At 35.5% G+C, this 6000-nt stretch overlaps 1 long non-coding RNA gene across 1 annotated transcript; it reads right to left on the minus strand.

The window, feature by feature from the left end:
- Nucleotides 1-530: 530 nt before the first annotated feature.
- On the minus strand, nucleotides 531-2371 carry LOC138874183 (uncharacterized). The gene is made up of 2 exons (XR_011401212.1): nucleotides 2183-2371; nucleotides 531-925 (listed from the first exon to the last, which is right to left on the minus strand). It is a non-coding gene; the product is annotated as an uncharacterized lncRNA (long non-coding RNA).
- Between the last annotated feature and the right edge of the window lie 3629 nt (nucleotides 2372-6000).

Genomic DNA, 6000 nt, shown 5'->3' on the forward strand with positions numbered 1-6000 from the left:
ATCATTCAAATTCGCTCAAAACTTCGGAACCCTCACAACAATATCAAATCACCAATTTATCATAAGATTCAAGCCTAAGAGCTCCAAGAATCTCTTAAATTATGCTTTCGCTCAAAAAGTCTATCAAATCTCGTCCGAATGACCTACAATTTTGCACACACATCCCAAATGATACAACGAAGCTACTGCAACTCTCAAAATTTCATTCCGACCTTTATATCAAAATCTCACCTATCAACCGAAAATCGTCGAAATCTCAATTTCGTCAATCCAAGCCTAAACCTTCCACGGACTTCCAAAATGAATTACGATCACGCTCCTAAGTCGCAAATCACCTAACAGAGCTAACCAAATCATAAAAATTCTCATCCGAGATCAAATACACATAAGTCAAATTTTGGTCAAACCTTTCAAATTTTAAGCTTTCAACTGAGACTGTTTTTCCAGATTCATTCTGATTAACCTGAAACCCAACACCAACGATTTACATAAGTCATAATACACCACACAGGGCAAGTCATGCCCGATAATTGGCTAGAAAAGTGCAAAAGCTCAAAATGACCAGTCGGGTCGTTTCGAGAGATCAATTATGGATGAAGTACAAATTTAATTAAAGAGAAGAGTTCGCCCTTTGCTCACGCCCACGACACATTTCAATTACCATCCAAATCAAACATCAACACTAACAAAGGAGAATAAAATCTCATATCACACATGGAAAGAAGAACGTGAAGCAACAAATAAACATTTGATTGATCAAAATATGATAAGAGCCACCTAGAGTCCCATTAAACTTATGCTGGTTTCAAAAAGGTAAGCAATTGGCAGAATCCTAAGCTGTAGTTCACATGGAAATGTGCCGAGTGCCTAGTGCCTTTATCAAAACCCAATGAACTTGCAAATTGACCAAAAGCCAACAACTAACCTGCCAATAGAATGGGAGTGAAACAAACACCATTTAAAACTAATAAAACCTTAACATATGCATTAAGGATGCTAACTTTGAAACATGAACTTAAAGTTTATTTTTAGATGAAGCTAAATGCTAGTCAACATGCATATCAATAGAATCATTTTGAACGCCCAAACAGAAACCACTAGAATCAAGCAGCCAAGACCTTTCCTTCCAATTTATCAAAGAGAAACTGACCAATGCCCATACCTTTCTAAATTAAGAATATCAATTAAAGCCCATACGACCAGGGGTAATAGATATAGAACAAATATACTAGCTTGAAAATCTTCTAAGAAGTTTGACTTATGAACATCATTTTACTGCATAAATCACGGTTCTAATTTACTCAGAATAATGGTCAGAGCACTCAAGTTGCAGAACTAAATAATAGAACTTACGCCCACCCCTACGATTATCCAAAAAACTTGATCATAGGAAAAGGTTCTCAAGAAAAGCTAACTGAAAGACATGCTACAAATGATTAAAATAACTTAGTACATCACCAAATCCAAAATTTATAACCTTGCATTGTGAACAAGACCCTCTGTTACAGAAAACTCACGTTATCTAATCTTAACCAAAAGGAACCTTTTAAAGAACTGAAGCTGGTCTCATAAACCTCATCACTGTCAAGTCTTTAAGGAATTAACAATATTCCAACAGAGTCATATTATTCCTTTAAATCTCGAACACGAAAAGGAAGAATCAAGCCTCGCTATGCAGTACGAACCGAACTAATTTAAAATACGACTTGACTAAAGCTTAGCAAGGAGTTGTAACAGTTCTAAATTCCAAGTCGAACTGACTGGATTGACAACAATCAGTGAAGATCAAAGAACAATTTAAGAACTCAGTTGACACCTAAATTCAACCAAACAGCTAAAAGATCAAATAGGTATCAGGTACATGGCTGCTTGAAATTATCTTTCATTTGTAGACAAATAACTGATATGAATAGATGCAAGAGCGGTAGAGGACATCAAAGGATGATTTTAGAGTTCATTTTTCTGAGTTCCAATTCAACCGAACAAGCTGAAATGTTCTCAAAAATTGCATCAATCATAAGACTCACAAACAAATTCTAGCTTCATATGTTAATATCAGAAATCCACACTTAATCTTAAACGAAAAAGAGTTAAACAACCTCTAACCCCACTAAATCCCTGGCTCTTTTCATATTTGGATCGAACCCTTAAATGTAACTGAAGAAAAGAGGAGAAGATGAACCTGAGATTTCTTTCGATTAAATCTGTTTGGAAGTGACTACAAGCAGAAGAAGATTTGGCGAAACACTTGAGAAGAAAAAAACAGCTGCTGAAATCCGACCTCCAACAAGAACGACGATCGAAAATCGAACGTGAACCCGAATCCACCTCAGATGCAATCCATTTTTTTGAGAACCAAATAAAGAAGCTAATATATATATATATATATATATATATATATATATATATATATATATTCTGTTTTGAAAACCCAAAGAAAAAAAACTAAACGATAACTCTCATATTTTATCCATAAATTAACTGAGAATTAGAAGAAAGAACTCCAAAAATCAAAGAACCCTAGCTCTCTTTTCTTCTCCTCTGTCTCAACTTTTTGCCCTAAAATTCTCTCTCCTTTACAAAATTGGATTCGGTCCTTTTAAAAACGAACACCTGATGAATGTGGGGCTCAGATTGAGTGAAATTGATCCAACGCCTCACACTCATCCAACGATTGTCCTCCAGAACCTTCCAATCGCGTGATAAAGTTCGAAATGAGGCGAGTGAGGAGGGGATCTTTGCTCTCAGAATCCGTTACACCTATGTGGCAAGGGGATGGGGGGAAGCACGTGAGGTGAGTTAGGGGGTGAACTCGGGCGAGTTTGGGCGAGGCAGAGGTGAGTTTTGGTGAGAGAGAAGATGAACAGTGAGGAGCGCCGTTTGGTTGTAAGATTAGGTCTAGGGTTTGCTTCTTTTGTGTTATAAGTATTTGGGGGCTGGTCCGGTTTGGGGCAGACGGGCGGGTGAGTATCTTTGGGCTGGGGAAGTTTGGGCGACTGGGGTGGGATTTGGGCTCAACAATCAGTTGGCCCAATTGGATTTTGAAACAACCTTTTTCACTTTCTCCTTTTCTTTTTGTTTTTCTTTTCTTTCTTTAATTATTAAAACCTAAATTAGATTCCTAAATTAATCTAAACTGTAGAATTAAACTAACTATAAAATTACAAATTTTGTAAAAATCAATATTCTAAAAATTAAAGACAATAATTGTAAAAATGAACCAATTTTTGTGATTTTCGTTTTTAACAAAACAAATAACTAATTAATTAACCCTGGAACTGTAGAAAAACCTAAATTCAATGCATGATATTTTTGTGCTTTTTCATGATTTAAATAAAATAAACATGTACAGAAAAATGCGAACAATTAACAAAAAATCTACAAAATTGCAAATAATGCGAAAAAAAATTATTTTCATAGATTTTATGGGAGTAGTTCCTATAGGGAAAAAATCACGTGCTTACAGTTATTAAGTTAATTGTGGCTAGATACGAGTGGTTTGGAGATGGATACTAGAGAAAAAGCAATCATTGAGCATTGAGTGGCCCGCAGAGCGAGGTAAGTGTTGTGTCTAACTTTGACTCGAGGGATTAGAAACCCTTGACTTATTTTCTATCTAAAATCCATGTGAGCGGTGTATAAGTGAGGTGACGAGTACCTATGCACCACCAATTTATCTGTTTTGCCTATTTCCTTCCCGTTCTTCTTATATTATCTTTTCCTGCCTTAACTGCTATATGCTTTACTTGTAATTTCATGCCTAATTGCTATTTGTTAGACATTGTATCTCTTGTTGGAAGTAATAGTTCTTCATAGCTTCATTGTCTCCTAATATTTGTTTGAGTTGGTTATTGGTACATTCAAGGCATATTATGGATTGGTCTCGCTGAATAGTATTACTTGTGTAAATTCTCATAGTGCATAATCTTTCTAAATGCTTGGGTTTGAAGTTGAGCCTTGTGAAGAGTTATGTGATTTGAATTGTATAATTTTTGTACTTGCTGAATAAATGATATTGATATGGTAGGATCGGGTTGCGCGCCGCAATAGGTGTAATAAGGGTGGATTGTGGTGAAATATGGGTGAATTGTGATTGTGATTATTGTGATATGGTGGGATTGGGTTGCACGCCGCAACAATCTTTATGCTTATATTTTCCCTTGACTGTATTAGCTGAACGGTAGTCTTAAACTGTACTTAAGGATTGGTTATAGCTGAGCACTGATGATATGTTTCGGGAACTATATTCATTCCTTGCAAGTTACTGCTTTATCCTGTCTTCCTTTCTATTTTTATTATACACTGTATGCAGATTATATTGTAAATGCCCCGCCATAGCCTCGTCACTACCTCGTCGAGGTTAGGCTCGACACTTACCAGTACATGGGGTTGGTTGTACTGATACTGCAATCTGCACTTCCTGTGCAGATTTTGGAGCAGGTAGTGACTGATCGAGAGGTTGGTTGCAGAGTTTTACAACTAGGAGACCCAAGGTAGTCCTGCTGGCATCCGCAGGCCCTGACGTCTCCTTCTATGCTTCTACATTTACTGTTTTTACTTGCCTTCATAAACAGTTGTATCTTCTTTCGAACAAATATTTGTAGCAAATCTTAGTGTATTCTTGGATTGTGACACCGGATTCTGGGTAGTAATAGTAATAGTGCTGGTAATAGCATATGAACAAATAGGTTATTTACTTACTTCCGCATTTATTTTACTGGTTTTAGCTTGTTTATTGTTAATCACTGAAACGTAAAGTATTTGGCTAATTAAAACTCTAACATTGGCTTGCCTAGCAAATGTGATGTTAGGCGCCATCACATTCCGGGTCGTGACATATAATTACATTATAAAAACGAAGTAATTATGATTTTAATTTATTTCCGAGATGAGCTAGTGATTTCGTGCCATGTGAGGTTTGAATATCTTCTTAAAAAGTAAATATTTAATCGAGATATTAGTTCTAATCAAGAGGAGCATTGATAGTAATGATATACTCCCTTTGTTCATCATTACTTGACACGTTTTAACTTTTCACGCCCCTTAAAAAATAATAAATGATGTGCATAATTTACCATGATACCCATATTAATTGATGCATATTTTATTGGATTTGAGAAAATGATTTAAAATGAGTAATAAATACCGTGGGTTAGGGGCATCGGTCGGTTCAGTTCGGTTATAAATATTATCGGTTTAGCATATCGGTTTACAAATATGATAAACCGATAAGATATTAGTTATCGGTTAATCGGTTATCGATCATTATCGGTTCGGTTATTGGTTTACCCAATAAGAGAACTCAATCTAGAGTTAAGCAAAAAAGAGAAGACAATTCACTCGAGTTAAGAAAAAAAGAGAAGAATTCACATATAGTATACTACCCAATTCTGCGTTTTAGCCACAACTAATATTTGAAGAATGTTTCATTTTGATAAATTCATGATCTGTGCAATCTCAAAATGTGGCTGGGTAAATTAGGAGAAAAAGAGAGAATGAAGCCCTAGAAATTGGGTAAAATCCTAATTTTATTAAATCTTATTGGGTTATCGGTTAACCCGTTAAGAAATTGGGAAACCCGTGGCCCGAATCGATAACCCAACAGTGAAAAAATACAAAACTGTTACCGAACCATTAATCCAATTACCCGATATTGATACCCCAATAAGCTTTTATCGGTTCGGGCTATCGATTATACCCGATATATGCCCAGCCCTACCGTGGATATAACAAGATTTTTTTGTCTTCTCTTATTATGCGTAAAGTGACAAGTAAAAATAAAAATATATTTTTGATATACATACCAAATAAAAGAGAATAGAGGGGAGTATTCTGCTATGTGATTTGGCGAATAGATGTAATTCTGTGGTTTTGGCGATACTTTCTATTTCTAGTTGAGTTTAACATTCAATGTCTTTGTCTTTTTCTCTTGATGAATTAAAAAAAAAAATTGGCTGTACTTTTCTCTTGCACAATGACGTGACTTTCTTTTGAGAAATT

The sequence above is a fragment of the Nicotiana sylvestris genome, chromosome 7 (assembly GCF_000393655.2).
Source record: "Nicotiana sylvestris chromosome 7, ASM39365v2, whole genome shotgun sequence".
NCBI classification, from domain to species: Eukaryota; Viridiplantae; Streptophyta; class Magnoliopsida; order Solanales; family Solanaceae; genus Nicotiana; species Nicotiana sylvestris.